This window comes from Sus scrofa, chromosome 1, assembly GCF_054392235.1.
Source record: "Sus scrofa isolate SSC_HxYL_T2T_F1_AM1 chromosome 1, Sscrofa_HxYL_maternal_Yorkshire_Landrace_v2.0, whole genome shotgun sequence".
In the NCBI taxonomy this organism is placed as follows: domain Eukaryota; kingdom Metazoa; phylum Chordata; class Mammalia; order Artiodactyla; family Suidae; genus Sus; species Sus scrofa.
The window spans coordinates 172,737,222-172,764,922 of record NC_139383.1 but is presented as its reverse complement, the minus strand read 5'-3'; the positions used below and the strand labels follow the sequence as shown (position 1 = coordinate 172,764,922).

The following is a 27,701-nucleotide window of genomic DNA, read 5'->3' as shown; positions in this document are numbered from 1 at the left end:
GTCTGTTCTTCTCTTACTGCTAAATAATATACTTACACTGCTAAGTTTAGACTTCTTCATTTTAGAAATTACCTCCTGGCTTTCTCTTCTCTTCTCGTGGGGTTATGAGCCTGGGCTGTGGAGGCAGAAGGTCTGGGTGTGCGTCCATCCCCTACCCTTTCCTGGCCATTTTGTCCTTGAGCAGCATACTTAAACTTTCTCTGCTAATATAGAATGAGGAATAGTAATAATAATAATGGTCTCCAGGCCTGCCCTTAAGGATGCAGGGCCTGGGGTAAGAGCCCAAATGGAGGCCAGATAGCTAAATATTTAAAAGGCATCATGAAATATTGAAGAGATATATTTAAATATTTAAAAGATATATACCATATGCCTAAATATTTAAAAGGTTTAAATCAAGCTGTAGCTATGGCCTGGCACCTGTTTTCACCCAGGGCCTGGAAGCCTACTCCTCTGGTGTGTCCCCCAAGACCCAAAGTCTGAAGACGCCCTGATCTTTGGACCGGCCTCGGGTGACAGCAGGAATCTGCACCGGCAGCTCTGCCGGACACTGGCCCTGGACCTGATGAACTAGTTGTAGACTGAGCAGCTCAAGCTCCCAGGGAGCCTGGCCGTGGGTGGATTCTCCTAACGGGATAATTGTCTTGAGCCTTTTCTGACTGAGGCTCTCCAGGCAGCTGTAAGCGCTCCCCAGACCTGCCCCTTCTCTGTAGGAAAGCAGTGGGGGCTCTGCCACCCAGGGCTGAGGCTGGGATCATGCCCCTCCCCCACCCCATCTGTCTCTCTCCCATAATTCCCATCACTCAGCCAGTTTCCAAATCTAAAAAAAACAGAAACAAAACTTTCCTATGAGAATGAGAAGAAAAAAAAAAATCTCTACATTTAGATAAATGGCTTGTGTAAAGCACAGGCCCAGGGCAGAGGCTCCTTTTGTCTGGAAGCAAAGGTACTGAGTGCCCCATTGGCTGTGGGGGGATTCACACAAAACTCTCCCAACAGTGCCTGGGGCACAGTAAGTCCTGTTCTGTCGTTTGTTGTGTTTCTTAAATTTTTGGTGTTCTATAATTTGGCTATGGTGGGGACATTTTTCCTTTGAGATGCTAGCTAAACCATCAGAGGTAGAGGCTTGCCGAACTTAGCCAAAACAGAAGATGCCCAGATAAACAATGGACCGTATTTCTAGGAAAAGATTAATGGTCATTTCTGTGAAATTCAAATGTAGCTGGCAGCCTTGAAGAACCCTTTCAGTCTGAGACTTGGCTCCTTTAGTCTTGGGAGGTATTCCCGTAGTTTTTCTTTGATAATATCGTCTCTTTGTTTTCTCTTTGTGAAACACTCTTATTAGTCAGATGTTGAATCAACTGGATTTAACTTACAATTTTCAAACCTTTTCCCTCCTGTTGTCCAGATTTCTTTTCGAGTTCCACTTTCTGGGAGATTTCCTGATTTCCTTGACTTTTTTTTTTTGGTCACCTGTTTTATCTTTTATTTCAGTGATGAATATTCTTTCTAAATGTTCTTTCTTGTTCTTTGGCTGCTGCTTTTCCGTGACTTCCTGTCTTTTTTCCTCCGAGGATATTATTTGTGTACATAGATATGTTCTTTTACTCTGAGGCATTTCTGTCCTCATCTTGCTCTCTTATTTGTTTACTTTGGTCTCTTTCGAGTGGGAGGCTTTCCCACAGGTCTGGTGATCTTTAAGGACGAGACTGTGACAGGCTGATGGACGGTCTGCCCTCACAGACCCATTCTCTGGGGGCCTCTCTAGGGTCATTTGTGGAGCCTCTCCCCTGAAAAACCCCCAGCAGCAGCACCAGGAACCATCTCACTGGAGCTTTCGTTTCTTAGGGTCTGTTCTCCTGCCTGGGGAATAAACTTGGCTCTTGGCCTTAGACATGGAGGAAAGGGAAGGCCAGGCTTTTCCATCTCCTATCTCACCATGGGAGCTCTGCACCTTGAGCCTCCATGGCTTTGGATAACCCAGAGAATTTGTCTCTTGCCCTTCTCCAGCTGCCTCAGGTGGCAGAGGGTCAGGGCATCATAAAAGGGCTCTGTGTTGAGACTTCACCCACTCCCTGTTTTCAGCCCCACTCTTTCCATATCTGGTGTCTCTGTTGCTGATTCCCAGGCCCGAGTGTCTTTGAAGTTGCCTAGGTCTGTCCTGCATCTCCTAATCTCCCTCCTGCAAGACCTTGGGCTGTAACATCTTGCCCTCTGTCTTCTTCCTTTCCCCAGAACTTTATTGGCTTTGGTTCCATTCTCATGGCCCTATCCTGTGGGTATATGATATATATTTTTGGTAATAATTTTATTGAGTTACAGTTCTCATACTATGCAGTTCACACATTTATAACATACAGTTCAGTGGTTTTTGGTCTCTTCACAGTGTTATGTAACCATCTCCACAGTCAGTTGTAGGACCTTTCCATCACCTCAAAAAGAAACCTTGACTATTGGTGGGAATGTACATTGATGCAGTCACTATGGAAGACATTATGGAGGTTCCTAAAACTGAAAATAGAGTTATCGTATGATCCAGCAGTCCCACTCCTGGGCATATATCTGGAAAAGGCAAAAACTCTTAATTCAGAAAGATAAATGCACCCCAGTGTTGGTTGCAGTACTATTCACAGTAGCCAAGACACAGAAGGAACCTAAATGTCCATCGACAGAAGAATTGATAAGATGTACATATATACAATGGAATATTACTCGGCCACAAAAAGAATGAAATGCCATTTGCAGCAGCATGGGTGGAACTAGAGATTATCATACTAAGTGAAGTAAATCAGAGAAAGACAAATACATGATATCACTTATATGTGGAATCTAAAATGTGATACAAGTGAACTTATTTACAAAACAGGAACAGATTCACAGATGTAGAAAACAAACTTATGGTCACCAAAGGGGAAAGGGGGGTGAGGGAGGGATAAATTAGGAGTTTGGGATTAGAAGATACAAACTACTATATATAAACTAGATAAACAATAAAAAAATAAGGTCCTAATGTATAGCACAGGACCTAATGTATAGCACAGTTTTGTATATACATAAAACTGCATCACTTTGCTCTATACCAGAAACTTAACACAACCTTGTAAATCAACTCTAATTAAAAATAAATAGAATAAAATGGAGTGGAAAAAAAAGCCCCTGTGCTTTTTAGCTATTACTCCAGTTCTCCCAACTTCCCAGCCATAAGGAACCACAGATCTACTTTCTGTCTCTATATAATTGCTTTTTTTATCTTTTATTTATTTATTTATTTATTTATTTTTGTCTTTTTGCTATTTCTTTGGGCCGCTCCCACGGCATATGGAGGTTCCCAGGCTAGGGGTCGAATTGGAGCTGTAGCTCTTGGCCTACGCCAGAGCCACAGCAACGTGGGATCCGAGCCGCGTCTGCAACCTACACCACAGCTCACGGCAACGCCGGATCGTTAACCCACTGAGCAAGGGCAGGGACCGAACCCGCAACCTCATGGTTCCTAGTTGGATTCCTTAACCACTGCGCCATGACGGGAACTCTGCTTTTTTTAATCTTTTAAAAAATACTTTTAGGAGTTCTCATTGTGGCTCAGCGGTAATAAACCCAACTACTATCCATGAGGATGCAGGTTCGATACCTGGCTTCGCTCAGTGGGTTAAGGATCCCACGTTTTCGTGATGTTATGTAGGTTACAGACGCAGCTTGGATCCTGTGTTGCTGTGGCTGTAGCATAGGCTGGCAGCTGTAGCTCTGATCCGACCCCTAGTCCGGGAACTTCCATATGTTGCAGGTACAGCCCTAAAATTAAAACAAAAACACAAAACAAAAAAAACACTTTTAATGTCATTTTTGTAGAATTTCAGGAGGGAAGGGAAAGAAACTCATGAGTTCAGTCAACATTCTTTTATGGGAAGTCCTTGCCATGTGTAAAATACTAAAATATTAAAAACATTCTGTTTTTCTACTGCATTCTGAGGATTGACTCAAGTACCCTTTGACAGACATGTGAATTTTCCTTTGTTCTCTATTTCTCTCTCCCCACTTTCCTACCCTTAAAAAAAAAATCCCTTGTTTAGTGCCCTTGCTTGACCTGAACATTGATCTTTGGAGCTGAGAGTTGCCAGGCTCAGATGAATGGCCTTTATGTCCTTGACTTTTTAGCGGTTTTCACATGTCTGAAGAGTGGTCATATGGGGTAGTTGACTTGGAGCTGGAAGGTCATCCTTTGAATCCAGGCCCCCAAGTGTCTTCTAGGTTGAGGAAGTGGGGGCTCTGAGCTTGTGACAATGGGTATCACTTTCAGTTACTTAACAGGATACTCTCATGCATTTGCCAGATAGTCAGCACCTGTTCTTGGGCAGTTTTAGAAAATAGACTTTTGGACTCTGACTGAACTGGATAATTAGAGAAGATAGACAACATCACTTGTTATAAATGGTGGCAAATACAAGGTCATGAGTTCTAAGGTCCTTTGGGGTTGAGTCGACATAAGCTCTCCTTGGGGCTGCTGCCAGAGAGCCCTGTCCCCATGTCTTCAGATTTCTCTGAAGGGTCTGCACCCACCCCTTGTGCATTCACAGCCTGCCAGGCTTTCCCACTTCCAGGACTACCTGCCTTCCTCTTTCCCTGAAGAACTGAAAGTCAGCTTCCAGAGAACTAGGTGGCTACGAGGTAGATGCCTCTACAGTTTGATGGGGACACAGCACACTATTGCTTTGACTTTTTCCCAGCTCAGTCTCCGTTCCTGTTTTTCTCTAGCTTCTCTTGGTGCAGTGGCTTGTTGGTATTGGTTTAGGACTCAGACATTGCTCCTCTGGATGAGGACTCCCGGCTGGGGTGGGTGATGTTGGAGACTCCCAGCCTGGCTTTCATCCACCACGTTGTGTTGTGATTGAATCATGCTGGTGCTCAGCCCTCTGGGGAGTCTGGTCTGAGCTGGGGCCCTGTGACCTCCCAGTCAACGTGGAAACATGGTTCAGAGGTGTGGTCGAGGCAGGGTTAGGCAGGGACAGGTCAGATGGCAGCTGGCCCTTGGTTATTCTTGACTAGGAAGACACGGTTTCAAAATTAAGAGAAAAGGTCATAAAACAGAAGACATACTGAAGTATTTTGCTTTATGAGTTGAAATTTTGCTGCCCTTTAAGAGGAAACTGTGCATTCTTTCTTTGTATGAGCTCCAGGTGACCCACCAATGGCTGATCCCTAGAGCAGGACTGGAGGTGAATCTGCACCAGGAAAGAGGTCAGCATTTTGAAATGAAATGAGATATAATAAGGACCCAGGGCCATCGTGCTGAAAGTACCTAGGAGTGCTCCTCTTCCCCCTTTTCCTCCAGTCAAACCATCATCCCCTCAAAACTACTTCACTTTCTTGTCTTACAAACAGTCCTTCAGGGAGTTTTCTGTCATGGCTCAGTGATCAATGAACCCGACTAGTATCCATGAGGGTGTGGGTTTGATCCCTGGCCTCACTCAGTGGGTTAAGGATCCAGTGTTGCTGTGAGCTGTGGTGTAGGTTGCAGACATGGCTCGAATCCTGCATTGCTGTGGCTGTGGTGTAGGCCGGCAGCTATAGCTCCTATTTGATCCCTAGCCTGGGAACCTCCATATGCCTCGGCCCTAAAAAGACAAAACAAACAAAAAAAAAACCCCAAAAACAAATCTTTCATTTTTCCTATTTTGTTTTACTATTCTAACAAATAGACAATGAGAGGAAGAAAATAGCATGTTAATGCCTACTAACATGCTATTTGATGCTTTCTGTATAATTTGTTCTCATTTATACTACAGTCCTGTGATACAGCTATTATCATTTCTCACTTGAAAGATGAGGAACCTGAGGCTCTTCCTTCAGCAAAACCTGAGGAATAAGTTCTTTGTACCTAGCTAACGGAGGGGTGTGTGTATGAGATTCTAGGTTAAGAAATAGCCGGGGGAAAAAATGTAATTGTAATGTACACATGTAAGGATAACCTGACCCCCTTGCTGTACAGTGGGAAAATAAAAAAAATTATAAAAAAAAAAAAAAAGAAATAGCCTGGCCCAAGAGAAACAATGTGTATGGCCCCCCCCACCCCACGTACTTGCAGAACTCCTGCAGAACGATGGTCGGGCTCCAATTGGTTGGGGTCTTTGGTGTCAGAACAAGGAAATGGGACTTAATGTGAAGGTGATTTGAGGATTGTTAATAGAGAGGAGTGATAGAAATGATTAAAATGGAGTTTGAGAAAGATTCACCTGGCAGTTCTGAAGGAGAGGTTGGAGAACAGGGTGTTGTGTTTTTCTAGGTGTAAGATGAGATGGTCCAAAAGGAGTGCCAGGGATTATAAAGAGCATGGATGTAACATTGCCAAGGAAAAGGGGCAGGATTGGTGAGGAAGAAGAATTCCATATAAAAATTAAGTGTGTATCTTTGAGAAGGTAAAATTTTCTTTTTTTGGCTTTTTAGGGCTGTGCCTGTGGCATATGGAAGGTTCCAGGCTAGGGGTTGAATCAGAACTGTAGCTGCTGGCCTACACCACAGCCACAACAACGCCAGATCCGAGCCCCTTCTGTGACGTGCACTGCAGATTGCAGCAACATTGGATCCTTAACCCACTGAGTGAGGCCAGGGATCAAACCTACATCCTCATGGTTACTAATCGGGTTCTTAACCGGATGAGCCACAGTGGAAACTCTGAGAAGGTAAATTTTTTTTTTTTTGGTCTTTTTAGGGCTGCACCCTCGGCATGTGGAGGGTCCCAGGCTAGGGGTTGAGTCTGAGCTGTAGCCGCTAGCCTGTACCACAGCCTGTACCACAGCTACAGCAACGTGGGATCCAGACTACGTCTGAGCTACATCTGTGACCTACAGCACAGCTCATGGCAATGCCAGATCATTAACCCACCAAGTGAGGCCAGGGATCAAACCCGAGTCCTCATTATACTAGTCAGATTTGTTTCTGCTGAGCCATGATGGGAACTCCTGAGAAGGTAAATTTTATATGTGTATTTTTATTATAATTTAAAAAAATGAAATGTATACCTTACTCAGTTGTCCTGTATGTGGGCCATTAATTACACCGATTTGTCACAGGTATGGATTTTATTATTTGTTTGGGAAATTATACTGAATATAATTTATATAAAGGGAAATATTGGGAGTTCCTGTTGTGGTGCAGTGGAAATGAATCCGACTAGTATCCATGAGAATGTGAGTTTGATCCCTGGCCTCACTCAGCTGGTTGGGGATCTGGTGGTGGCATGAGCTGTGGTGTAGGTTATAGATGTGGCTTGGATCCCATGTTGCTGTGGCTCTGGTATAGGCAGATGTAGCTCCTATTCCTAGCCTGGAAACTTCCATATGCAGGTGTGGCTGTATAAAGCAAAAAAAAAAAAGGAAAATAGTAGTTCCCATCTTAGCTGTTCACTTTTGGAATGGCAAACCCCAGTAACATTGTTATTATTGAAAAAAGGTAAGGGCAGCCTTGTTAGAAGACCTCTGAAGGATGACAAGGTGGGTAAATGCTTCATTTCTCTCCATGTGACCCGTACAACCAATCACCAGGAGGGACTTGTTTTATATGTGAACTCTGAGTGATCCAGTAATCTTGCTGCCCAGCACGGGGTGTAAAGAGAAACAAATCATTTATCGTCTGTGGTCACAGACTGGATCTGGCTGTAGTAGCTGAAGGTAACCTCCATCATTTTGTGTGCAGAAAGCACGGAGAGTACAAACTTTGAAAAATTCTATTTCTAGGAAACTTTGGTTTAAAAATTGCTAAGCCATTTTGATTAGTCAGTGGCTGACCTTGAGGCAGCTTATGGGTAAGAGGATAAAATGGAAAGTTAATCTCCACATATGCAGAGCTGTTATTTAAACATTTTAGGAATTATTTCTTGTTTATAATGCTCATCTTTTGCTCATCCCAGCTCCCCTCTTTGCATTTAATATTCCCCCACTCTCTTAACTGTTCATTATCTCTGCCTTACTTAAAAAAAACCTAAGGCTCATGCTTTATTTAGATTTCCTCAGTTTTTACCCAATGTCCTTTTTCTGTCCCGGGATCCCATCCAGGAGATCACATTGCATTAGGTCATCATGTCTTCTTGGGCTCCTCTTGGCTGTGACAGTTCCTCAGGCCTCCCTAGTTTTTTATGCCCTTGACAGTTTTGAGGACTGGTTAAGTGTTGGTTGTAGAATGCCCTCAGTTGGGATGTGGCTGAGGCTTTTCCCCATGGTGAGGCTGGGTAACCTGCTGCCCTGTGATAGCAAGGGGACTCAGCACTGTTGAGGTTGACCTTGGTCACCTCACTCAGTCTTTGTGAGGCATTTCCTCTGTGGAGGTACTCTTTCCTCTCCCTTTTCCATATTGTCTTCTTAGGAAGCAAGTCATTTAAAGAGTGGGATTATTCCTCTGTCAGGGTGGGACATTGGCATAAATTAATTGGAATTTTTGTGCACGTGAGTTTTGCTGTTTCCCATCTATTCAGTCATTGCAGTCATTTTTGTCAGTATGGACTCATGGGTATCTATTTTACAATTTGGGTTATAATGCAGTATTGCCTCATCTGTTGCTCAGATTGTACCAGCTTTGGCCCCTGGGAGCTCTTTGGGCTGACCTCATTGTCCCTTTGACGTGCCCTTCTCAGTGCAGTTTGTTTCCTTTTTTTTTGTTTTGTTTTGGAGCACTTCCTTAGTTTCTGGCACGACAGAATGCTCCAGGCTCATTTTGTGCATTTCCTGCCTAATGTTGGAATTGGCCTTTTCTCCCAGGAGCACTGGTCCCTTTTAGTGGAGAGGGGTGTTGGAACCCAGACCTTGGCTATCCTCATGCTGGGTCTGTGCCAGGAATCCGCCCCTGTGCTGGTTCACCTTCTCACATGACTCATTTCTTCTTTTTCCTATCGAGTCTTTTCATCAGGTTGCCCAGATTAGGTTTTTATAGCTGTCAGATTTTTAGAAGGCTAGACCTGTACAAAATTATTCCTTGGATGGGTGATTAAGCTGCTTTTACTTAATTTATTTTTAATGTGTTTGGAGTTCTGGTATTGACACTATATAGGGATCTGGCTGCAAATTTAGATTAAATTTGGGTCAGTGATATTTTTGGTCTGAGATTTGTATCTTTTATTACAGTTTTTATAAGAATTTTACAGATTCCTGACCCTTAGGGAGATAGTGAAAAACCTATTAAAATTAAATTTTGAGCATTTGGTTTTATCAAGGCAAAATAAGCAGATGAAAGAAAATGGACCTGGGAGTTAGAGGTTTACATTTTATCTTTCCCAATTTAAAGTACAGCTTAGATTCGTAGAGAAAGCTAAGGGTAGCCGGATGGTTAAATGAAGGAGATTAATTAAAGTGTAGGCAATTGGAGGAATATAAAATTCACATCTTCAGGAAGTAATTTCTTCTCTAAATTTGTCTTTTATGGGGAAACCCTGAGAAGCTAGCTGAACACATGTCTTCCTAATAAGTGTGAGTGAACTATACTGAAATGAATACTTCTTTTTACTCATTATTTCAAAACAGGAATATACATTATTTTTTTTCTGTTCCCACCATCACTTCTTTTTTTTTTTTTTTTTGTCTTTTTAGGGCCACACCCATAGCATATGGAAGTTCCCAGGCTAGGGGTCCGGTCTGAGCTATAGCTGCCAGCCTACTCCACAGCTACAGCAATGCCAGATCCGAGCCACATCTGTGACCTACACCACAGTTCATGGCAACTCCAGATCCTTAACCCACTGAGCGAGACCAGGGATCAAACCTGCAATCTCATGGTTCCTAGTCGGATTCGTTTCTGCCTGACCATGATGGGAACTCCACATAGTTAATTGATCTTTTATTTTATTAACCTAGAGTCAAAACTTAAGAGTGTGATAAAATTCTTGCGTCTCCCCTGAGGAAAACTTACTTGAGAGGGTCCTGGGGCTTTGCCGAAGGTGGGTGTCAACCCTGACCTTCTGCCCCCCTGCAGAGGAGAGAGCAGGATCCTTTCATATGTCAGTGCCCAGCTTGCTGCTGTGCTTTCGAGAAGCTTGGCCAGCCCTGAAGTGTTGGTCCATAAGTCTGCTGTGGTTTGGGGGCCGTGGAGCTCAGGTGCGGACAATGCCTTGCGCCTCTGCTCTGAGCATCTCCTCCTCCACCTCCCTGCTTCTGACCTGCTGAGTCATCTTTGCTTCAGCCCACGGTTCTGTGCTGGACAAGGTGAGTCCCTGACTTTCTGTACCAGCCCCGCTGCCCAAGAGTGCTGCCCACACAGCTTCCTTCTTCTTTTGCTCAGATCTAGACAGTCTGTGATGAGGAAGGTTATAATCACAAACTGCTTAGCCACACGGGCCTCCTGGCTGTGGTTGTGGGATGGAAAGTGTAAGAACATTCCTTGAAAATCTCTGTCTACCTGCCCTCCTTGTTCAAGTTTTCTGCTTTCTGTTCAGTGTGTTTGATCATGACAAGGCTCCCTCGTGACATCTGACCAGCTCTGGGGGTGGCTGTCTGAGGGCAGAGGGAATGCTGGCGTGGGGAGGGGCTTGCACCGCGTAGCCATGCCTTCGTGTTGTGTGGCTGGGACGTTAAAAGCGCATTCTCTTCAGCAAGGTTAGTCCATAGAAGCTAATTTATTTGGGGGAACTCTATGGATGGGTTTTGTAGGCTCTTGCTTATTAAGTTAAATGACCAGAATATAGGTCAATATGTGGTTTCATGGAGCTGCAGAGAGAAGTAAATAGGAAATTCATCATCCCCCTCCACGCTTTCAGTCATCACTCACGGAACAAATATTCTTTTATAACCGAGTGAGCAAACCATATGAGGAAAAGTTTAAACTTTCTAGAAATTGTGTAAGAAGTCATCTTTTTGTCACCTTAGACATTAGGTAATAAATATTTATAAAGTGGGGGGGCAGGGTGCACTTAAAGTAACTCTAATGCATAATGGCAGCAACAAAATTGGTGCAGCCACTTGGGAAATCACTTTGGCATTTGTGTTCACGAATCAGAAAGAATAACCTGTGGTTAGATCAAAACGTGGGAACTACCACATCCCTCTTTTTGGAGATTTATGTTTATTAAATGTAGCAGAGGCTGTCCTGCTGAAAGAAATCTGTTCAACGTAGAAAAATCCAGCCATTTACCATATGTATTTCAGTGTTGTGTTTGTGAAGAGCTTTATATCCTTCCAAACTGGTATCTGTGTGTCATAGCCTGTGAATTGCAGTGTGTGAAGGGCATCCTGGAGGAGGGGAGAGTCCTGGACAACACAGATAGGACTTAGAGGAAAGGAACAAGAGGGCTTTAGTCTAAGTTTGACCTCCTTCAGGGCAAGTCAAGTGGTATATAAAACTGACCATTGGAAAGGTGGCTCTGCAGGTAGAAATGTGTGAGTTCTGTGAATATGTGGGTTTGCAGTGATCACAGGGTGGCTGAGGTTATCTTTGAACAAAGAGAGATGACAGAGACTGAAGGAGGGGAAGAGCCAGGGAGTTAGGGAAAGTCAGCCCCTGCCCCCGGGAAGTGCTTACTGTAGGGTCCACGAGAGGAAAGGACAGCTGAAAGTGAAATTCTGCTGAAAGGCAGTGGCAGTCGGAAAGGACACAGGCAGTGAGCACAAAGCACAAGGGAACAAAGAATGGGACTGGACTATTTGGGGAGCATTTTCTAGCTGTGAGGCACTCATTTTATTTCATTGAGTAGCTATACACTATTAAATGAAAGCATTCATCTTCATTTAACTTTTTATTTTGGAATGATTTTAATTTCTAGAAAAATTGCAATAATAACAAGCGTTTCCAGTACCCTCTACCTAGTTTTCTTTAGCCACCTTGTGTAATTATAACACACTAAGCAAAACTAAACTATTATCATTGGTATAGTGCTAACTAGACTACAGACTTGATGCAGATTTCAGCAGTTTTTCAAACAGTATTTGTGTACGGTTCCCTTTCTCTGTGGTCTTAAGCTTACAATCACGGTTTTGTTTTCCAGGTACTGGGGTGGGTTCTTTGCCTCCCTGCCCTCTTCAGCATGGGTATTATGGCTTGTAATGTAGTTAGGTTCTTCGTGATACTTAGTCTCTTATTTTGGGCCTTTCCTCATTCCTGGTTGCTTTTATTTTTTATTTACATGCAGTAAAATCCTCTGGGTATTGACAAATGCATAGATGTATATATCCACCCCCAGAGTTGTGATACAAAACAGTTCCATCAAACCCAGATTTCCTCCTACAGCCTGGGTTTTAACAGTAGTTTCAGGCAGTGGTGGCAAAGGGGCCAGAAGGAGTGGGGCGGGTACAGGATCTGCCCGGGGATGATGGAGAATCTGGGGATGATGGAGAATCTGACCGTGAAGGCGCGAGCCCAAGAATGGGGCACCAGGGTGCGAGTGGAGGAGGTCCCTTTAGCCATTAGGTAGAGGGAATAGGGATGTGGCAAAGCCCAGGAGCAGGGAGCACACTCTTGGTAAGGACCAGCTTAGAAAGGCCAGCTGTGGAGGGGCAGGCAGGCCGAGGGAGGGATCCTGCCTGTGGTCTTTGAAGCTGACTGTGGGAAAGGGACGCATGGAGTCAGTACCACGGGAAGGTTAGGATCAGCCCCTGTCCTCTGGGGGGCGGGGGCAGTTGCTAAGGAGAAGAGAGGGTTGTGGAGCAGAGTGACCCCGACGAGCTGCTGGGGGGTGAGGAGCTGGGGTTTGGGGGTTTGCCACCATCTCCGGAGGTGCCGTCAGCTGCTGAACCTGAGTGCAAAACGCAAAGGAGCTCTTTACTGCAGACCTTTCGTGGGACCCGTGAGTGCTTGGAGTTGGGCTGACTCAAGAAGTAGGCCATGAATTGTGAGCTGAGCTTCTGGAAAAGGCAGAGACTCATAGGGATCATTTGCTTCTTTTCCTTGGCTTCTCCTGAGGGGCTGGGGGAGGAAGGGTGGGTGGAGGGCAGGGGAGGCGCTTGTTGGTATAGCCTGCAGGGGACAGTGAAGGATGACAGGATGACTGCAGGGAAGGGCGGGGCAGGGTTTATTCTCCTCTTTCCCAAGGCAGTGCCCTGATTGACTCTGTGTTTATACTTTCAGAAGCAGTTTGAACTTGTACATCACTTGTATTTCAAATTAGGACCATTAGGTTTTAACTGAAGAAGAAAACCCTGTCTTGGCCAGAGTGTCTATGTCTATGTTGATACCTTCAGGATTCAGTGCAACAAGAGGATATGTATTTTTGGATAATCGTGACTGTATTAACTGATGTCTTATTAAGTCATACAGAATTAAAACATATTCTTTCCTTCCTTCTTTCTTTCTTCTTCTTTTTTTTTTTTTTTTTTTTTTTTTGGCAAGCTCACGGCCTGTGGAAGTTTCCAGGCCAGGGATCAGACCCGTGCCATGGCAGCAACCTGAGCTGCTGCAGTGACAACACCAGATCCTTGACTCACTGCACCACAGAGAACTCCTTGTATTTTGTTTTTTCACCTTATGTGTGAACTGGGTTTTTTGCACATGGGAAGTTACCCTGGAGGAGGCTATTTAGAAAATGAAGTTCTTCTGGCCTCAGCAGTCTTGCTGGGTAGAGGGTGGGGGGTGGGTGCCAGCTCTGGAAGGTGAGAGGGCCAGGCACTCAGTGGTCCTGTGTCATACTGCTTCCCAGTGGCTGGAGAGGAGCTTACACCTACACGGTACCCTTATTGTCCACACCTGCCCAGGGCCTGATTATTGTGGAGGATGAAGGTAAAATGAACACTTTTCTTTGACATTTTGGCACTTGTGTGGGGCCTTCCAATGGTATGTTTTTCTTAAGAGATTCCATAGCGCCATTTATTATTGCTTTTCCCGCTCTCAAAGCTATACGCACACAGAAGGTTAGAAATGTGAGTTAGATCCATTAGTGTGTTGAATTATTTCTTTAAAAGGGCATTAATGGCCAGATAAGTGCTAGAAAATAGTGACAAACATAATCCCCACAAGAGGATAACAAACCTTGTATTATTATAGTTGTTCTTTGGAAAGTTTATGTAATACTGTTGAGGCGGTCCATAGACTTTGATTTGTTTTTCTTTAGGATTATTATGAGTTAGCATTTATTGATTTTCATTCAAGAAAGTGTTAGTTTCTCCATTTATGTGGGAAACAGAATGTGTTGTCACTGGTCAGATTGATCTTAGCAAGCGGTTTTCTCTCTGGCGATGATTTGAGGTTCGGTTCAGTAGCTAAGCTGTGCCTGAGCCTTCTCCTGAGCCTTCTCTGCCGTATTCCTCTAGTTGGAGATTGGCAGATAGTTCCATGAAGAAAGGTTCTTATTGCAAAGTATAAGAAGTAGGATTAAAGGGTGAATTGATTTTCCTTAAATTTTTCCTTTGATTTGATAACTTTTGACTTTCGCCAACAAAGATGAAATAGCTTACTATAATTTTAAGAGACTTCAGTAAGAAAGGAAGTGTTTTGTCTGTGTCATAGGAAGGAATAGAGTGACCACATGACAGACTGGAGCTCATTCAGTTTCCTTTTTTATAAACAGGCTTAGCATTTTTCCCTCAGACTTTTTTTTTTTTTCCTTCTTTTTACGGCCATACCTGAAGCATATGGAAGTTTCCAGGCTAGGGGTCCAATTGAAGCTGCAGCTGCTGGTCTATGCCACAGTCACAGCAACGCGGGATACGAGCCACATCTGTTAAACTACACCATAGCTCATGACAGTGCTGGATCTTTAACCCACTGAGTGAGGCCAGGGATTGAACCCACATCCTCATGGACATTATGTCGGGTTCCTAACCTGCTGAGCCACCACGGGAACTCCTCTTTCAGACATTTTCAAGGTGAAACAACATTTTACATTAAGCATAAATGCTGTTAGTGAATTATACTTTATTTATATGGGGTTTAGTTTTAAATTAAAAGCCTGTTCGTGCCTTTGAAGGAAGCTATATTTTACAGGGCATAAATGAAATGAAAGACATTATTATAGTAACTAAAATGAATTCTATTTGAAAATCAAGCTATTGAGGGAAAGGGAAGCTAAAATGAGATCTTTTTTTTGTCTTTTTAAAAAATTTTAATCTTTTCAAACAAGACAAATTGGTTTTGGAAATGTTTTTAAGCAAATGGGTCTATTTTAAAAACAGCACTTAAGAATTGGGGTGAAAGACGAAGAACATTTTTCAAATATAAATATTTCTTTTTGTATTCGATAGAACTGAAGAATGAAGCGGGAGTTAAGTATTGCTTTCCCCAAAGTGGGAAATTCGCTATTGCCTTCTAGAATATGGCAGGGGTGACGGTAATAGGATGGTTTGATTGTGGGCATGAGAAACATTTCTATAAACCAAAAAAGAAGTGTGAAGTTACAGAGAGTGGTGTTTGTTACCCTGATTATACAAACCCAGAGGTGAGCTCGCCGCCACTGGGATCAGATTTCAGGCAAGGCTACGTGCTTTCAGCAGCGGGTGTGCCTGCTGTGCATTTTCACCTGACAGTCAGGATTCTTTCAGTGAACAAGGAGAGCTGACTCATGTTTTTTTAAACCGACACCAATTCCCTCTTCTCTGCAGTGTGTCATTGCTTCTCCCCTGCGTTCATCTTCTTCTGTAAAGAGAAAATCTACGTGTTTTAGGCGTTTAGCGGAATGGAGGGCAGGTGTGGCTTGATCCCTATGGGGAAAGCTGCTCCTGCGTCAGGAATGTCTCTGGACCCTGAGGGGATTTGCAGACGTGGTGGCTCCTTTCAGGGGTTTTCTAAGCCTTAACTTTGCTTTAGTTGGGCAGATAGGAAAAGATACGGGCTGTGAGGTGAGTGACATCCTACCACTGACTGTAAGATTTAATGCCTGCCTCTCCTGCCACGTTGTGAGCATCTGTGTGTTAATAAACCTGGCAGGTCTCCGCTGTGTGTAAACAGGAGGGAGATAGTGTGAATCATGTATTACTCTTCTAGGTATTCTACCTTCAAGCCACTGCTGATGTGAACTGCCAATCACTCAGCAAGTTTTGTTTCATGTGGTGACCTTTTTATCATTTCCTGTGGTTATGTGTTCTGGACCTACCACCCACTGAGTATTTGAATTTTCTCTTATGTTCTTTTTGTTCCTGAACTGACGGCCTTCTGGGATGAACGATGTGAAACTGGATGATGTCTTTTGCTCACCAAAATGGTGTGAGGGCAAATGTTATAAATCTCATGTAGCTGTAAAGAAAGAATGGAGGGACTTGGGAGGAGCCCAGCTACCACTGGGGGCATCCAGAGCCTGGGTCCCAGCTTTGGATAAGTGGTGGCTTAATGCCACCTTGGAGTTGCCCTTGTGGCTCAGCGGTAATGAACCTGACTAGTATCCAGATCCCTGACCTTGCTTAGTGGGTCAGAGATCCTGTATTGCTGTGGCTGTGGTGTAGGCTGGCAGCTATAGCCTGGGAACTTCTGTATGTCACAGATGGGGCCCTAAAAAAAAGACAGAACAAAAAAACCCCACCTCTTAGGCCCATTCAGTTCCAGTGGAGAGTCGGAGGATCGTTGATGAGTCTGTGTCTTGAGTTTTCTAAAAACAGTGATCTGCAAACTTAGATCAACATGGCTGGTAAAGACGGATCTCAGTGATGTTTTGCTAATGGTGGTTTTATTGTGAGTATTCAATGTATAAAAGCAACATGATGCTTAAAAATAAATGTTGGTGACATTCAGGGATTATTCCTAAGTGGGTGGACTCTCAAATGGAGAGTTCTGACAGATGGATTTTTCATTCCCTGTTTTATAGTTCAAGTTCATTTAAAAAGGAAAATCATGGAGTTTCCATCATGGATCAGTGGTTAACGAATCTGACTAGGAACCATGAGGTTGCGGGTTTGGTCCCTGCCCTTGCTCAGTGGGTTAAGGATCCGGCACTGTCATGAGCTGTGGTATAGGTTGCAAATGAGGCTCGTATTCAGCATTGCTGTGGCTCTGGTGTAGGCCGGCTGCTACAGCTCTGATTAGATCCCTAGCTTGGGAATCTCCATATGCCATGGGAGCCCAAGAAATGACAAAAAGACAAAAAAAAAAGAAAGAGGAAAATCATATCAAACTTTCTTGCTAGATAGGACTTCTTATAGATGTTTTCATGTCATTATCAGCCTAGAAGTGTTGATGTTTTGTTTCCTGGTACCTTTGTCACATCTATACTTTGATACTGTGAGTGCAGGAAATGTAGCCCAGCATATTCTCCCTGGGCTAAGCAAACAGTCTAGAGCAAAGAACGTGTGACTTCTTAGCTCATATTGAACCATTAGTGTTTATTTCATCTTCAATAGTTGTTTTTCCCAACAAAATTCTTCAGTGTTGAGATGTGTCCCAGAGTGAATGAATATGCTGAGGGTGTCTTAGCAGCTGATGATGTATTTGTGGTTAATGTGAGTTTTCATGGGTATGTTTGTTGTCACCTGGGTAGAAATTCTGCTGTGACCTTGATAGTTGTTTTTATTAGCAATGTGTGATTTTTTTTACAGATCGTACAAGAAAAAAAATCATTAAAATACTTCAGTAAAATATGAAAGGCAACTTTTTTTTTTTTTTTTTTTTTAATATAGGGCTGTTCCCACGGCATATGGAGGTTCCCAGGGGTCGAATCGGAGCTGTAGCCACCAGCCTACGCCACAGCCACAGCAATGCAAGATCCCTGACCCACTGAGAGAGGCCAGGGATCAAACCCTCATCCTCATGGGATATTAGTCAGATTCATTTCTGCTGTGCCACAATGGGAACTCCTGAAAGGCAACTTCTAAGTGTTTTATTTATTTTTTATTAAAAAAAAATTTTTTTTTTATTTATTTTTTGTCTTTTTATTTATTTATTTATTTATTGTCTTTTTGCCATTTCTTGGGCTGCTCCCGTGGCATATGGAGATTCCCAGGCTAGGGGTCGAATTGGAGCTGTAGCAGCCGGCCTACACCAGAGCCACAGCAACGCAGGATCCGAGCCGCGTCTGCAACCTACACCACAGCTCACGGCAACGCCGGATCGTTAACCCACTGAGCAAGGGCAGGGACCGAACCCGCAACCTCATGGTTCCTAGTCGGATTCGTTAACCACTGCGCCACGACGGGAACTCCCAACTTCTAAGTGTTTTAAAGCAGATTTAGAGGAGGAATAACATAGTAAATATTAACAAGGAAAGAGTCTAGGTATCTATATTTAGGCTGATTTTCCCCCTGAAAGTTGCCTACAATCAGCTGTGACCCCCTTTTCCTCAGACATTGTTACTCGATTCTTCTCTCTTATTCCCTTTTTTTTTTTTCCTTTCTTTCTTGCCCTCTCCTTCCCTTTCCTATTTTTCAATCCTCCTCTTCCCTTTCCTTCTTGCCTTCTCCGCCTGGCTGCTGGCCTCCACCTCAGGAGGAAGGAACAGGCCCAGAGAGATGCACTGACTTCCTGAGGGTCTGAGAATGAGCGAGTTATCAGGAGAGCCGGGTCTAGGTCTGTTTTTGTTAGAAATCCTGTGTTTTGCTCTAAATCCCTGACTTGTGTCATGTTAGTTATTTGGCATTTATGGTGCAAAGGCAAGTGAGATGTTGCTTGTCTTCAGCCAGTAGGCAAGAAGAGACAAGTACATACTAGCACAGCCAGGCAATACTGGAATCGTAAGATGAAGAGCTCCAGGGGTTCGGGGGTAGAGCTCCCCTCCAGCGGAGGGTTTATATGATCCCTAGTCTCCTGTCCTCTTCAGGTGGGGTGAAGGGCCCTTTGTAAAGACCTCGAGTATTTCATGTATTTATATACCATTTATCTTTAGTAATACGTTGGTCCATGTCCTAACACTCTCCCTCCTCCTGCTATCCAAGGCTTTGTGGACCTGAATGGAGGGGCTTCTGCATAGATAGTTGTCCACACTGATCTAGCCCGGGTACAGAGCAGAGGGCCTTCCTTCTGCTTGGACTCTGTGCATCCTTGGGTCCACGTTGTCACGTGCTCGGTGTAACTTCAAGGAAGGACTTTTCTCAGCTGCCACGACCACTTGCATAGCTTTGTTGGCCGAGTGGTAGGAAACAGCTTAACCTTAACCAGTGAAGCAATTGAGCTTGGGAGGGAGAGGAGGGCATGCTATACTTTTCTGCCAAGAGAGTATTTTTTTCCCCTAACATAATGGAGCAAATTAGGATTAAATAAAACCTGATGGGATGAGCTCCTTGGGGATTTTTAAAAATCTCAGGTGAAACTTTATTAGTAGTAGACAGTCTGTAATGGGTTGGGATGCTCACTTCTTTGTGGATGAATTGAAATCTCCAATTGGTTTTTTGACTGCAGTATATTTCTTTTAATGTGATATTGCAAATCTGATAGTGACTGTATTAATAATCATTTTACCAGTTGAATTAAATGCTGTCAAGATCAAAATATGTCTGGAAATAGCTTTTTGTGAAAACAGTGAGATGAATGCAGTGATAAACTTCGTCTTCTAGACATTACACCAGAACCCGCTCTTATTGCTGTCACAGTTTTGATCAGCTTATTGGGGAGGCTCCATGCTGGTTGTGCTCACAGTGTTTCGGAGGAAGCACTTCAGAGCCGTAATCCTCAAGGCTTTGTACCTGTTCTCTGGATGTTTGTTCACTTCAACTCAAGAGTCCCAACATTATAATAAGTTTGGTTATCGACTTGCTCTTTCATGGTAACCATCACTATGTCTGGGTAAATCCTGTAGGGATGTTTATCAGAGTGTTAGTTGCTGATGGAGTTATTTTTTGTTTGCTTAACAGAACATCTGATCAAATTCATGACCATGGGGGATATGAAGACCCCAGACTTTGATGACCTCTTGGCAGCATTTGACATCCCAGATATGGTCGATCCCAAAGCAGCTATAGAGTCTGGACACGACGACCAGGAAAGCCACATCAAGCAGAACGCCCACGTGGATGATGACTCCCACACGCCGTCCTCCTCCGACGTCGGTGTCAGCGTTATTGTTAAGAACGTTCGGAACATTGACTCCTCAGAGGGTGCCGAGAAGGATGGCCACAGTGCCACCGGCAACGGCTTGCACAACGGGTTTCTCACGGCGTCCTCTCTTGACACTTACAGTAAAGATGGGTCGAAGTCCTTGAAAGGAGACGTGCCTACCTCAGAGGTGACTTTGAAAGACTCCACTTTCAGCCAGTTTAGTCCCATCTCAAGTGCTGAAGAGTTTGACGACGATGAGAAGATAGAGGTGGATGACCCCCCTGACAAAGAGGACATGCGTTCAGGCTTTCGATCGAATGTGTTGGCTGGATCGGTTCCCCAGCAGGACTATGATAAACTAAAGGCACTTGGGGGAGAAGGCCTAAGCAAAACTGGAATCTCTACGTCAGGCAATCTAGATAAAAACAAAGTTGTTAAGAGAGAAACGGAAACAAATTCTATAAATCTGAGTGTTTATGAATCTTTTAAAGTCAGAAAAGTGGAGGATAAGTTGAAGGAAAACTCGGAAAAGGTGCTTGAAAACAGGGTCCACGAGGGGAAGCTGAGCTCTGAGAAGAATGATGCCTCCTTGGGCGGTGTGGCGCCGTCAAGGACCAAGCCATCCTCCAAGCTTTCTTCCTGCATTGCTGCAATTGCAGCGCTTAGCGCTAAAAAGGCTGCTTCTGACTCCTCTAAAGAACCAGTGACCAATTCCCGGGAGTCCTCACCATTACCAAAAGAAGTAAATGACAGCCCAAGAGCCATCGAAAAGTCTCCTGAATCCCAGAGTCTCATTGATGGGACGAAAAAAGTGTCCCTCAAGCAGCCGGATAGTCCCAGGAGCATTTCCAGTGAAAACAGTAGCAAGGGATCGCCCTCCTCTCCTGCAGGGTCAACACCAGCAATTCCCAAAGTCCGCATCAAAACCATCAAAACGTCTTCTGGGGAAATCAAGAGAACCGTGACGAGGGTGTTGCCTGAAGTCGATCTCGATGCCGGTAAAAAGCCTTCTGAGCAGACGGGGTCCATGGTGGCATCCGTGACATCACTTCTGTCGTCTCCGACCTCGGCCGCCGTTCTTTCCTCCCCACCCAGGGCACCTCTGCAGTCAGCGGTCGTCACCAACGCAGTGGCCCCTGCTGAGCTGACCCCCAAACAGGTTACCATCAAGCCTGTGGCAACCGCCTTCCTCCCGGTGTCAGCTGTGAAGACAGCCGGATCTCAAGTCATCAATTTGAAGCTCGCCAACAACACGACGGTCAAAGCCACGGTCATATCTGCTGCCTCGGTTCAGAGTGCCAGCAGTGCCATCATTAAAGCTGCCAACGCCATCCAGCAGCAGACTGTCGTGGTGCCGGCCTCCAGCCTGGCCAACGCCAAACTCGTGCCAAAGACTGTGCACCTCGCCAACCTCAACCTTCTGCCTCAGGGCGCCCAGGCCACTTCCGAGCTCCGCCAAGTGCTCACCAAACCTCAGCAGCAAATAAAGCAGGCAATAATCAATGCCGCGGCCTCGCAGCCACCCAAAAAGGTGTCGCGGGTCCAGGTGGTGTCCTCCCTGCAGAGTTCTGTGGTGGAAGCTTTCAACAAGGTGCTGAGCAGCGTCAACCCAGTCCCAGTTTACATCCCCAACCTCAGTCCCCCTGCCAACGCGGGCATCACGCTCCCGACCCGCGGCTACAAGTGCTTGGAGTGTGGGGACTCCTTCGCCCTTGAAAAGAGCCTGACCCAGCACTACGACAGACGCAGCGTGCGCATCGAAGTGACCTGCAACCACTGTACCAAGAACCTGGTGTTTTACAACAAGTGCAGTCTCCTGTCCCATGCCCGTGGGCACAAGGAGAAGGGGGTGGTGATGCAGTGCTCCCACTTGATTTTGAAGCCAGTCCCGGCAGACCAGATGATCGTTTCTCCGTCAAGCAATACTCCTGCTTCATCTTCCACTCTGCCAAGCTCCGGGGGCGCTGGCACGCACACTGTAACAAAAATTCAGTCTGGCATAACTGGGACAGTCATATCAGCCCCTTCAAGCACACCCATCATTCCAGCTATGCCTCTGGATGAAGATCCATCCAAGCTCTGTAGGCATAGTCTGAAATGTTTGGAGTGTAATGAAGTTTTCCAGGATGAGACGTCACTGGCTACCCATTTCCAGCAGGCCGCAGATACCAGTGGACAAGTAGAGTATCATTTACATTTTGGTGTTTCAGTGCTGAATCTGTAGACACAAGTGCTTTATACGATGCCATTGATTTTAGGGGTGGGAGCTCAGTTAAAGAGGGGGACGTGTGTGTGCGTGTGTCTGTATGTGTATGAATCTGTACTCAAGCATATGAGAGAGGATTGTTTTCATAGACTTAGAACAATGTTGAGATGTGAATCTTATTTAAAAATCAATTTTGGAAGTTCCCATTGTGGCCCAGAGGGTTAAGGACCCGACGTAGTCTCTGTGAGGATGCAGGTTAGATCCTTGGCCTTGCTCAGTGGGTTAAGGATCTGGTGTTGCTGCAGGCTGCAGTGTACGTCACAGATGAAGCTCTGCTCTGGTGTTACTGTGGCTGTAGTGTAGGCTGGCAGCTGCAGCTCTGATTTGACCCCTAGCCCAGGAACTTCTATGTGCCACAGGTGTGGCCATAAAAAGAAAAAAAAAACCAGTTTTTTGGGGAAGATGATACTTTTAGACAAACAGGAGCTCTGTACCAGGTGGGTTACGGCACCTTAGATTTAGGGTAAGTAAAAGAGCTTGGGATTGTTGGATCATTGAAATTTAATGTCTGAGTCTGAGATTTAGCAGTTGATAGTATCACCCCATTGCATTGAGTGTTGAAGTCGGGCTACATCACCAGTGTTCCTGAGTCATTTATTAGTGACTATTTTGGAATTTTAAAAATTCCTGTTGTTGGAAGTTCCTGTTGTGGCTCAGTGGTTAATGAATCTGACTGGGAACTCTGAGGCTGCGGGTTTGATCCCTGGCCTTGCTCAGTGGGTTAAGGATCCGGCATTGCCGTGAGCTGTGGTGTAGGTCGCAGATGTGGCTAACATCCCGCATTGCTGTGGCTGTGGCGTAGGCCAGTGGTTACAGCTCCTATCCTGGGAACCTCCATATGCCGAGGGAGTGGTCCTAGAAATGGCAAAAGACCAAAAAAAAAAAAAAAAATTCCTGTTGTTGTTTATTGTAATTACCATCTTTTATAGTTGAGCACACCCAATCAGTATCTACTTGTGAGGCGTGCCTGCTTAAGATGTTGGTCTAGAAGTACATTCAGTTGCAGTCTTCAGTGCAGTGAATTTAAGCTGCTAATGGAAAACCCATCTTCGTTTAAATAGAATACTTTTGCATTTGTTGGTAACATTTGTTTTTTGTGGTGAAGTGTAGGTTGGTGTGGGTGAGATGCATTTCACAGTGGGCGTCAGCAGTTTTCTCCCTCGCATTTGCTTCTCTCCATGAGGCAACTTCTGGGCAGTAAATAAATGTGTTTTACAATATATGATCCCTCTCATTTGAAAATCACCAGTCATGTTGAATGAAACTAATTTGAGCTATAGAGATCATGTGATTTATTGCCCAAACCAGGAAGCTCATGAAATTGGGAGGGGTGCTACTGTGAGCTAGTATACGCTCCTCAAACTTCTCTTATGATGACCCAGTAGTAAACGGGCCTCTCCTTTATTTGCCTCCAATATCTTGTTGTCTAAGAGGTTTATGCTGAGGTTTATGCATCTGGTACTGTCACCTCCACCATCACCTTGGTCAGGACCCCAAGGGCGGCTGCTGAATTAAGTTCTTTGTAGGATTTTGAGTTTGAGGGAAAAAAAGATCAAGAATACCTCAATGTTTTTTTTGTCCCTCTGGACCTTCAGTTGAGTGAGAATAGAAATGATAACGAGTTTCAAGAACATTCTGGAAGCATTGGATGTTATATATTTCACTGGCTCTGACAGTAAAACACTCAGGTGGCTGAACTGGTTTGAGAAGGCAGCCTGATGCGGCCCTTGCAGCCTCTCTTGGTGACAGGGCTTGGGTTCTGTCTGGGTCCTGCTTATCATCACTTCATCACAGGAGCAGGTAGTCTTTCTTTCCATCTTAAAAGGATGCAGTAAAAAGAAGAAAAGAAAAAGCTGTTTCTCAGTTCTGTAATTTATCATTTTAGGAATGTTACCGGTGTGCTAGGAGTCATACCATATGTGACCTTTGAGGTTGGCTTTTTTCACTAAGGATAATTCCCTGGAGATTTGTTCAGTTGTGTCCTTCAGTTTGTCAGATATATCAATATCTTATTCCTTTTTGTTGCTGAGAGTTACCCTATCATGTGCTGATACCACAGGGTGCTTAATCCCATCCAGTCACTGAAGGATTTCTGCATTATTCCCAGTTTGGAGCTATTATGAATAAAGCTGTTTATTCATTTGTTTATAGGTTTTTGTGTGAACGTTACATTTTCATTTCTTAGGAATAAATCCCTTTGTGTGCTGAGTCATATGGTAGTTGCATATTTATATACTTAAATTCCTTTCCACAGTGGCTGTGCAATTTAAAATTTCAAGAACAGTGTATGGATGATCTATTTTCTCCACATTCTCACCAGCATGTGGTGGTGGTATCCTTTTTCATTTTAGCCATCCTGCTAGGTGTGTAGTGATATCTTGTGGTTTCAATTTGTCTCCTCAATAGCTAATGATGTTGTACGTCTTTTTAAGTGTTTATTTGCCATCTTCATATCCCTTTTGGTGAAGTATCTCTTCTTTCATCCATTTTCTAATTTTTTTTTTGTTTATTTTTTACTGTTAAGCGTTCTTGATATGTTTTTAGATACTAGTCCTTTGTTGGTATGTGGTTGCAAGTCGTTTCTCCCAGTCTGTGGCTTGTCTTTTCATCTTCTTATTAGGTCTTTGGCAGAGTAAGTGTTTTTAATTTTGATGAAGTCCCGTTTATCAGTTTTCTCTTACTTTTGGTGTTAGATCTAAGAACTCTTGCTGTATCCTGAGAATCTTCTCTTATGGTTTCTTCTAAAAGTTTTTGGTTTTATGATTTATGTTTATGTCGGTGAGACATTTTGTATAATGCTTGAGATTTTTTTCCCCCATACATGTCCCTTTCCTCCAATACCATTTGTCCAAAGACTGTCTTTCCTCCATTGAATTGCCTTTGCAGTCAGATGTCAGCTGAGCATATGCGTGAGGCCATTTCTGGGATTCTAATTCTTCCACTTCATTCTTCTTCTTTTCTGTCTTTTTAGGGCCGCACCCAAGCATATGGAGGTTCCCAGGCTGGGGGTCTAATCAGAGCTGTAGCTGCCAGCCTATGCCACAGCCACAACAATGTGGGATTCTGAGCCACATCTTCAACCTGCACCACAGCTCACGGAAATGCCGGATCCTTAACCCACTGAGTGAGGCCAGGGATCAAACCCTCATTCTCAAGGTTACTAGTTGGGTTCTTAACCTGCTGAGCCACTACAGGAACTCCTTTCCTTTTTCTTCTTTTTCTCCCACTTTTTGTCTTTTAGGGCCGCACCCGTAGCATACGGAGGTTCCCAGGCTAGGGGTCTGTCTAGTCGGAGCTGCAGCCGTCGGCCTACACCAAAGCCACAGCAGCTTAGGGTCTGAGCTGCGTCTGCGACCTACACCATAGCTCATGGTGATGCCATATCCCTAACTCACTGAGCGAGGCCAGTAATCGAACCTGCATCCTCATGGATGCTAGTCAGGTTCACTAACTGCTGAGCCACGACAGGAACTTCCTTTCCTTCTTTCTTTACATGTTTTGTTGGCTTTTTTTCTTTCCCTCTCAGTTGTAAATGGTATTGTGTTTTTCAGTATTCATATGTTTATTGCTAATATATGGAAATACAATATTAGTATTAGATGTTAAACTAATTTATTAGATTTAGGGTATTTATGTGGTGGGGGGTAGTTACATTGGTTTTTTTCAGATGTTGAACCAGCCTTGCATCTCTGGAATGAATCTCACTTGATCAGTGTGCATGGTATTTTTTAATATATTGTGAATTATATTTGCCAGTATTGTTAATATTTTGTGTCTGTATTCATATAGGAAGGAACTGTATAATTGGTGTTAGATTTTAAATATTTGATAGAATTCCCCAGTGAAACCACCTGAGCCTGGAGATTTCTTTTTTGGGATCTTTTTAAACACCCACTGGGCTGGTGGAGGGATGCAAATACCACCTCCCTGCTGGCCCTCTTTGACCCTTCTGGGCTAGGGTATTAGGGCACCTTCCTACAGTCTCAAGAGCGGAAGTCTGGGCTCCACCCGGACTTGACGTGTTGCAGGTGGGGCCACAGTGTTTCCTGTGTTGTTTGGCTGGAGCAGAGAAGTAATTGTCTACATTTTCTCCTTTGTTAGGCTGCCCTTTTCCTAGTCCTTTGGTTGGAGATGGCAGGCTTTCACTGGAGATGTTTTGTCAGTACCCATTGGTGTTTCTGGGTTCCCAGTTTTTTCAGCTCTAAACCTGGAATCAGGAATTCCCGTTGTGGCTTCACATTTTAAGAACCTGACAGTGTGTCCGTGAGGATGCAGATTCCATCCCTGGCTTTGTTTCGTGGGTTAAGGATCTGGTGTTGCTACAAGCTGCTACGTAGGTCACAGATGTGGCTCAGATCCCATGTTGCTGTGGCTGTGGTACATGCTGGCAGCTGCAGCTCCAATTTGACCCCTAGCCCAGGAACTTCCATGTGCCACAGGTGCAGCCCTAGAAATAAGAAAAGAAAAGGAAAAACAACAACCACAACAACAACCTGGGATCTGTGAGGCAAAAAGAACCTCAGAGAACTCATCACTGTCATTGCTTGGGTCCCAAGGTCCCTGGCCAGCCTGCCTTCTCTGTGCCTTCCAGAGTTTCTTTACATTTGTTGTATATGTATTGCCCAGGAGGGGTAGTTGTACTTAGGGGAAGGAATAGAGAGAGAAGTGCTTCCATTCCGCTTTCCTCCATTTGTTTAAACGTCTGTTCTGTCTTCAGGAGGGATTCTTTAGTTATGTGATTGGGCTCTGCCTTAGGCCCCCAGCCTGTGGTTCTCCTCTGCTTTCTGGAGCCAGGCTTCCTGGGAGGACAGCATTCTACTAGACCCTGGATTCCTCTTCTCTTGGATTCCTGGGATGTCCCTAGCACAGAGCAGGCATCTCTCTCTGGGCCCGTGTGTGCCAGCTGTCAGGGGCCAGCAGCTCTTCTCCCTTTCATGGGTATTGAGTCTGGATCTGTAAGACCTCAGCCTTTCTCGTTTTCAGTGCAGTTACCATTGCCCTTTTCTTTTTCTCTCTTACCTTCTCCCCTCTTATGTTCTGAGCTGTTTATTGTTTGAATGGATCCTTTTCCTGGTTGTTCCAAGGGTGCTTGTTGAACCCAGGAAAGGATCTCTTTTCTGTGGCACTGGCCGTGGCTGTCATGTGACATCTCTCTCCATCTCCCTGTACATACATGTTCCGGCTTTGAAGACTTTGCCAGCATGTAAGGAGATAAAGTACGGTTTTGTGGCATTTGCTGAATTCTGCCCTGCTCTTGTGAACTCCCTCTCTTGTGAACGTTCTGTGAACAGTTTATACAAAATAATGACTGCCTTAGAGACTCAGAGGGCCCCTTGTTGTTCACCGGCAAGTACTCAGCAAAAACCCTTGCAAGGCTCTGATAAGAGCTGCTGGCATCTGTGGTTTAGCTCGAGGCTTTGCCCTGCATCCCCTGAGCCTGAATCTGAGCTGTGGAATTCTGTCACAGTCCAGTCTATGAGATGGAACAGGACCCCGGGCACACTCAGGTCCAGGTTAGTCTGCTTACTCTGTGCAGGGGCAAGCTGCTGAGGAGAGGGATTGAGATGGTGCGTCAATGGAG

At 44.5% G+C, this 27,701-nt stretch overlaps 1 long non-coding RNA gene across 50 annotated transcripts in view; it reads left to right on the top strand.

Annotated features, from left to right (window-relative positions):
• LOC102167001 (zinc finger protein 532) overlaps window positions 1-27,701 on the top strand; it is a 107,054-nt gene that overhangs the window by 26,252 nt on the left and 53,101 nt on the right. For all 50 annotated transcript variants that reach the window (XR_014816139.1, XR_014816245.1, XR_014816206.1 and 47 more), the window contains one exon: window positions 19,671-22,033. This is a non-coding gene — a long non-coding RNA (zinc finger protein 532). The remainder of the gene's footprint in view (window positions 1-19,670; window positions 22,034-27,701) is intronic.